This window comes from Anthonomus grandis, chromosome 11, assembly GCF_022605725.1.
Source record: "Anthonomus grandis grandis chromosome 11, icAntGran1.3, whole genome shotgun sequence".
Taxonomy (NCBI): domain Eukaryota; kingdom Metazoa; phylum Arthropoda; class Insecta; order Coleoptera; family Curculionidae; genus Anthonomus; species Anthonomus grandis.
Window position 1 is genome coordinate 16,545,899 of NC_065556.1, and position 8,706 is coordinate 16,554,604.

The following is an 8,706-nucleotide window of genomic DNA, read 5'->3' on the forward strand; positions in this document are numbered from 1 at the left end:
TCAATTAATTTTAGACAATACACTCTGTCACTAAAAAGACATTGTCCATACATAGATACTCGTACAACCGTACATCTCACTCAATTTAATACTAATCTAGTTTTCTGTAGAACTAAGATTATACATATATTATTTATCTATAATTTTTATCCTGAATTAAGCAACCGAAAGTTTCGAAACACTTTAAAGAATTTGTTGTTTATAAATCGTGGTAATCATAGATATAAGTAATTTTTCACAGAGCACTGACTGATTTTAAGCACTTTCCCTAGTAATGTTATGTGTCACATCACAAAGATTATGTAAGAGAGTTCGGGATGAAAATAAAATAGGCTGGAATAATATTATGGTTTTTAAAGTAGGTATTCAGTTTTTAACGTTAATTAAACATAAAGAAACTCTCTTTTTACAGGAGTCTCTGTTTACAGGATTTTTAATTAATGTTCCCATAACAGCTCCAGATATATTCCTGTTATAATTGCTGTTTATAGATTTATTGAAAAATATAGTAACCTCTGATAGCATAGTTATACTTACTCCCAGAAAAGATTATTTGTAAGCTGCACCAGAAAATGTCACTTAGATAAGTAGCAAAGAAACCAACCAATCACCCCTTATTTATTCTAACACTTCTTTACTATATTCAGTGCATATAATTTTAAATATTCCATAAAATAAGGGATAATGGAGGTTGCAGACTGATTGTGGACTATGATATCGAATAGTCCACCAAAAAAAAAAGCAAAATACTATAAAAATATTTTTTAGAATAGCGTGAGAGAAATATTCTGTGCACCTCCTACAATTACATTTTGCAATATGTGCGAAACAACAATAGTACTGAAAGGTTGTCTCCCCATAATTTATTTTCTTTTGGGAAATGGATGAGGCGGTATTCAGTTAAGCATGTACACTATCTTTATATCAAGAACCCTTGACCTGAGTCAATTTGGAAAAAAAGAATCATAACAAAAATGGCAACGAGGAATCGTCCAGAAATGTTTTTAAATTTACAATATAGCCGTAAAAAATAAGCGTCAAAATGAAAATATAAATTTAAAATTTTACCAAAATTACTAAATTAAGATATAATTTAATAATGTCATTGGAAAACTTAGTAAATTCTCTATGTATTCAGTTTAAGCCAAATCTTTATTGGATCGATAATAAGGGTGGCGGAAACGAATAAATATTTAAATTGCCATCTCTTGTACCCTTCTTGTGCAATTTTAATGAACAGGTTATTGCATGAAAGATAATATTACAACAGGTAACAAGTAACAAAATGCTCAGAAAAATTAGGCACTTATGTGTTCGAAATGTTTTTCATCATTCTGAATATAGCGGTATACATCTTTTGTTGTGTTGACAAAATATCAGTATTTCAATTTCCACCATGGATATGCTATTTATTACAGCCGTTCCAATTCTCCCGATCACATTTTCTCCTGTTGTTGATTGAGTTTTGTAAATGAGATCCTATATTCTTCCCCATAAATAAAAATCGAGACAAGTTGAGTCTGGAGACCAAAGTGGCCAAAGAAATAAACTTCATCTTCCAATCCACTGGAAATGGAACTGCTGGTCAAGGTAGTGCCTCCTCATATTGCCTGAAAATTCAAAGTACATACATATATTAGTACCTGGAAAACTTCAATTAAGCAACTTAATTAAAAAGTATTTTAAGTCATAAAACTACTTAAATATAGAAGAGTGCAGAACTTAATTTTGCTTCCACCTGGGTAAAAAGTAAAATTATTGTTTATATGAGGTGTGTTATTTATAATGATGTGTTTAGCTATGGTATAGGACAAAGAGTTATGGGGAACTTATTTAGAGTTTATTAATTTCTTACTCTGGCATTTTTGTTAACCCCTTAGATTCTCTAAAAGAAATCAGAAATTGGACAAATTTTTAGCATTCTTATTCTTCAAAAATTAGTTCAAAGGTATTCTGAGTGTATCCACTCATAATAAAAACAATACTTTAATTAAACATTTATTACTTAACTAAAGACACAAGTGGAAATTATTTTTTTTTAATTGCATAAACCTTGTTCTCATAGAAAGGAATTGATTGTAATAAGGAGGGTGTGTTACTCTTCATAATTCTCCATTTCAGAACTCCTTATGGGGATGTATAAAATTTACTTATAATTATGATCTCAGCCTATGTGGCTTTTCATCACCTTCATAGATTATCATTGCATGCAAATATTTGAATATGGCTATAGCTAGAAGGCATTTTAAAAAGGTTCTTCTAATATTATCTTGGAATTATGTATTCCTCTCAATTCAAATAATGAGTTTAATCCCTGCCTAAATTTAAGCAGAATCCCATTTAAGCTATATCCAACACCTTAAGTTTTTGTATTAAAGAAGGGTATTGCATAGGCCTTAGTAATATAGTAACTGAAGATAAAAATGTGTGTAGTATAGGACTTAAATTAAGATTTAAAAACTAGTTTTTGGCCACAGCATCCACTTTATTGTGAATTCATACATTTATTTCAAAGCATGTAGGACTTAAAGCAAGAGGAATTAATTCAATCGATTGCATAATAATATTGAGTTTTTTTAATAGATAATTGAATCCAGATGAAACTAAACCTATATTATCGATTTAAATTTTAACAACTTCTAAATAATATTACAATGTTATAAATTGGGTTACGAAAAGCAAGTACTTACGTTTTATCGTGGACAATACTCTATCATTAAAAAGACATTGGAATTATAATTATTTTAAAGTGCAACCTATATATATATCTCAATGAATTTGCTGCTTAACTGGTTTTCTGTGGAGCAAAAATTATACTATTTAAACATGTTTTTTGTTTTAAATTAAGTAGGCGAACGCTTCCACAATATTTTGGAAAATTTTTTGTATTGAAGGGAGAAGTTTCAGTACCCCACAAAAATCATTTCATTAAATCGCGTTTATCATAGATGTGAGGGATTTTTTATAGTACTAGAGTACTGATTGATTTTAACCATCAGTTGTCTGGTAATGTTAGCAATTATCTTCAGAAAGCTGATGTAAGAGCTCAGGGTGAAAATTAAAAAAAAATATATTATGCAAGAGGACTAGAATATTATGTGTTTTAAAGTTAATTGAAGATACACAAACTCTGTTCCAAATAATAAAAAAATTGAAACTCTTAGTTGTAATAAGAATCCTGATTTTCAAGTAAATCTTATTTATAATATAGGATTTTTATTCCTATATTCTAAGTTTACTGATAAGAAAAATAAAATTATTTAAATTCTGTTCTCATAATCTCTCAGATATAGGTAGGTAAATTAATATTATTATTGAGGATTTTATCAAAAGAAATTTAAACCTTTTGGTAGCATTCCACTGGTTAGACTTACTTTATAGGATCTAGAATAGGTTTCTCTTTTTGTAAGTTGTATTATAAAATGTCATCAAGATCCAACAACCCAACCCAACTAATCACATTTTAATTTGTATCTACCATTATAATATTCAGTTTATAGTGCCAAATATAGTATTAATGCTTGTTTCCCCATGATGCATATTCCTTATAGAGATGGATGAGGCCCATGTAGGTATACCTAAAAAATATATGTTAAATAAAAAAGTTAAATAAAATATCATTTTTATTCTCGAAAATACTTTTCAGATTTTTTAAATTTAGATAATTTAGCATAATAATAATTGGTGATAATTTAGGAATAAATTCGAATACATAACAAAACACAGTTGTGCTAATTTATTTACCCATAGCAGTCACCAATTGCTTTTTGCTACATAAATAGTTCCAATAAATAAAATTAATTACAATATATTTTGCACTCTTGAGCTATGGTCATTAATACCTATCAAACCTGGGATATCAAATGAATAATAGCTTGGGAAATGTGAGATAGCACCCTTTTGCACTTTTGAGTATAAACAAATTAATTTATAAATGTCACAGATGGGTACTCCCAGCTATAAAACACTTTCAAAAATTAAAATGGTGTCTTAGCAAAGATACATATATACATTCAAATGTGACCTTTAAGATGTTCTCATTAATATGGGCCTTTGATTGATCAGTCTCAGTTATTGTTTATTAATGCAAGAATATTATACTCAACAAGAATATATAATTATATAGTATTTATACATGTCATGCAAGAGACTATAAATAATCATCTAAAACTGATATTTAATTGGCTATTGTTTATTAAACTGATAGGTAATAATATGTCGCAATCTATGTTCTGTTTATTTGGTAAAAAACAAAAATTATTGAATGTTGATTTTAATGGCACTAATGTAAAGATAAATGGGGAAAAAATTGTATATCAGAGTAACATTACATATTGGGGGGTAATGTTTGATCCTAATCTAAACTTTTACAGTCAAGTCAATATCTAACATTATCCACAAAAATCTGAATGAATCTAAATACCACAGTTAACAGAGATATTGTTGAAATCAAGAAATGGTGTGATTCCAACAAACTGTGTTTAAATATTTTAAAAACTAGTGTTATGAATTTTAAATGCAATTTAAATAATGTGTTTTTGGAGAATCACATTCTAAACAACTTAGACGAAAATAAATTTTTAGGTTTATTTATTGATAATAAACTAAAATTTGAGGGCCATATCACACAATTGTGTAGAAAAATATCAGCAAATTGCTATGCTCTTAAAGTGGTCGCAGGGGAGGTTGATATGGCAAGAAATGTTTATTTTTCTTTAATTGAGTCCCATTTAAGGTATAGTTTGTGTTTCTGGGGTGCACACATTACTTATTTAATAGCGTTTTTGTTTTGCAAAAGAGAGCGATCCGACGTCTGTGTAATGTGAGTGTGAGAGAGTCTTGCAAACAGCTATTTATCACTCATAAAATCCTAACCCTTCCTGCCCTATTTATATTGAAATCTGTTTGCTTTGTTCATAAGAAATTTTGAAATGTGAACACAATTAATAAGCATGAATATAGCAGTCGATGAGCTAATGATGTCGAGCCTACAAGTTCACTGATCAAAAGAACTTTTATATTTCATGGTAAAAAACTCTTTAATCATCTTCCTGCAGATTTGAAAGGTATAGGTAGCTGGAAACTTTTTAGAAAACATGTTAAAAAACTCTTAGTTGCAAAGGGCTATTATGAAATAACTAAATTTTTCTTGCAGGACTTTAGGTATATTCTTTATATTTTTTACACCATATCATTTTGCCCAATTTATTTCTGTGATTCATTTTTTTTTACAGTTTTACATTTAATAAAATTGTATATTTCAGGAGTGAATAATATCTGTTTGTGTTTGTTATACATATTGATACTCTTGACATTACATTAGCTTTGTATGTTTTGGTTCAGAGTCTTGGAGGAGTATTTCTGAAGAATGGGGATTTGTTGTTGGTTTTACCGGTATAGGTAAACCATATTATTGCCACACCTGAGTTCGAATTCTGTTCAGCTTTGTTATACAACTTGCAGAACTACTAAATTGCTATGAGAGTGATGCTAAACTGTGGTAGATATACGTGAATAGATAATATGTTAATGTTTTGTTAATTTTTTTAAATTCTGTTAAGCAAAAGAATTTATTTAGTATTTTTATTCTTGTTTTTAACATTAAAAATAATTTGTTTCAAAGTTATATTTGTGTTAGAACCATAGTGTTTCATGTATATACACTATCGGACAAAAGTAGAGAAACTTTTTAAATTTGCGTTTTATTTGAATACTTCAAAACTAATGCAGTTCTACACATAATGAAAATCAACAATAATTGTTAAGACTTAATTTGTATAAAGTAAAATAAATTGTAGAAGAAAATCCTAAGATTTAATTTAATTAAACAAAATATTTATGAGACAAAAGTAGAGAAACTAAATTTTATTCCAAAAGTACAAGTTATTTCTTATTTCTATCTTAGAAAAATTAATAGTAAGTAGAGTATCCCTTATTGGCAATCACCTCGCGGCATCGATTTGGCATGGATTCCAACAGTTTCATAATGGTTTCCTCTCCAATAGAATTCCAGGAATCTTGTAAAACTTTTATAAGATCATTTTTATTACTGATCTGATGTTGCCTTACACGCCGGTCTAGTTCCTCCCAGAGGTTTTCAATCGGGTTAAGATCGGGACTTTGCGCAGGAAAGTCCATAACCCTAATATTTTCCGATAAAAACCAATCTTTGACAACCTTTGATTTATGTTTGGGGTCGTTATCTTGTAGGAATATCCAAGTCAAAGGTAAATTATCCTCAGCAAAGGGTAGCATTACATTTTGTAGGATGTCTAAATACACAAATCGCTCCATGATACCCTCAATGATGTGTAATGGTCCTGTACCGAACCCAGAGAAGCAACCCCATACCATGCAGGAGCCACCACCATGCTTTACCGTAGGCTGTGTATATCTTGGATCGAATCTTTTGCCTTGTGGTCGATGTACCCATGAGATTCCATCGGACCCAAACAAATTGAACTTACTTTCATCAGTAAAAAGAACTTTTTTCCAGTTGTTGGTTGTCCAATGCAAATATTTTTGTGCAAAGTTGAGTCGGGCCCTCTGATTCTTCTTGCTAATAAACGGCTTTTTAGCGGCTCTTCTACTAAATAATCCTCCTTCCCTCAGTCGTCTTTGTATGGTCTTAGAACTAACATTAACACCAGGTAATTCACTTAAAATTTTATTTGCTGATTTGTGAGGATCAGACTGGGCAATTCTTTTTATCATCATTTCCATTTCCATTAGAAATTGTCTTGCTAACAACGGACTTATGCAAATTAAGCGTTTTACTAATGTCCACTTGTCGTATACCACTCTTGTGTGCATCAACTATTTTTCTACAAAGGTCTTCAGACAAATATCTTCCGCGAGGCATGTTGATTAAAAAAACTATGCAAAACTATCAACAGAACTCACGTAAAGCGAACTAAATACTAAATTTGGACGATTGATATTTAGGTTTCTCTACTTATGTCCATCCGAAAATATTTGAATTTTTTTATTGTAAATAAACAACTGATAAGAGGCATGTAAAATGCGGTAAAAAAACGCAGTTGTTGAGAACTACAATATTTGTAGTAAATATTTAATTTAAATACATGGTTTCCGTAAATCAAAGAATTTTTAGAAGTTTCTCTACTTTTGTCCGATAGTGTAGCTATAAAACTAGAAATTTAAACAATTTTATTCTGATGAAAAAATGTGAAACCAAGAAATTGTATAACTGAATATTACAGAGGTGCCATTATGAACTTATAATTTGTCTTGTTTTTTTTTTAAAATTCTACTGGTTTAAGTATATGTAGAAATTTAAAAAGCCATTAAAAGAATACATATTATATATTTATATGTAATCCTTAGGTAAATAAATTTATTATCTATATTTTTTATGTTCAGAGTACAACACTGTGAAAAAACAGCTGCTAAAAATTCAAAAAAGAAAACCTAAAAAACTATATAACTATAACTTACAGACCAAATTCAATCAACATTGTTATACAAGATCCTGTAGGGATATGTACGGTATTTTTAAGATAATATTGTAACAATCTTTTTGTATTATTAACCAGATTGGATTTCTTCAAATATTTAGTTCTTCTGATTAAGGGATTATAAAACTCAAAAGCCTATAATAGCACAGTCTACAGTTGAAATCTATATACTTTGATAATACTCTCACAGTGTTTCTTATATTTGAAGTTGGTTTGTAATTGTATTCTAAGATTTCTAAGATCCTTGCCTGCACTGTTAACTAGTAATAACAATATAATCATAAATAGAGGTACTTTAAGTTAATGGTAAAGTAATAATAAATAATTTATAGAGATTTAGGTAAAGGTTAAAAAAAGAGTTGTATATAGATAGATCTTTCATATTTCTTTCTGTAAGAAGTTTTATAGAAGAACTTCAACGTTTTTTATCAGTATAAAAAGTAAAGTAATTTTTCTTCTTTAATTATTCACATTCTTTTAATAATAAAAATGTGGGAGGAATAATTTGACTTACATTACTACCTGCTAGTAAAAAGTAGGGACCTCAAATATTATTAAAATAGAAATATTAACAGTTGGTTTATTAATAAAAATGTAAGTAGAGTAATATATTTGGACATTAATAAAATAATAAATATTTTTCTACCTTTTAGTTTATAATCGCTCTATATCCTTCTGGAATAATGAAAACAGCTGTGCAGTGTGCATACACATCTCCCACGTTATAGAATTATCGAGAAAGCGTCATCGCTCTCTATTACATTCGGCGGTTATAACGGAGCTTTACATACACTATCCGATTAGCTAAAGTTGTCACTAAAGTTTGTTTTCGCCTGTGACCAAAAATATTAGGACTATACTAAGGAACAAATTCTGATGATAGCTTCTATTTCCATTGCGAAACGTCGGGTTATATATTCGACGAAAAAGAAAGCATATATCGGCATTTTAAAGCAATAAAGTTGATTGATAGTGATATCTTAAGAATGAAAAATTGCTACACTGCTGAGTCACAGTAGGGTTGGGGATGACAAAAGTTGCAGCAAAATGCCTTGCCTTGCTTATAGCTCAAATTTAGATTTTTTAAAAATCTAATGTAAATATTTGTGATGCAGAAATTAATTTCCCAATTATTAATTCTAGAGGTGGAATCGTATGCAAAAATCTCTCTGCGCTTTTTGGTGTGACCTTGTTTGTTTCTGACCATGTCCTTTTTATATACTTCGTT

At 29.4% G+C, this 8,706-nt stretch overlaps 1 long non-coding RNA gene across 1 annotated transcript; it reads right to left on the reverse strand.

Moving 5' to 3' along the window:
* Positions 1-1,133: 1,133 nt before the first annotated feature.
* Positions 1,134-8,315, reverse strand: LOC126742430 (uncharacterized). Its single transcript, XR_007662566.1, has 2 exons — positions 8,125-8,315; positions 1,134-1,610 (listed from the first exon to the last, which is right to left on the reverse strand). It is a non-coding gene; the product is annotated as an uncharacterized LOC126742430 (long non-coding RNA).
* Positions 8,316-8,706: the final 391 nt, after the last annotated feature.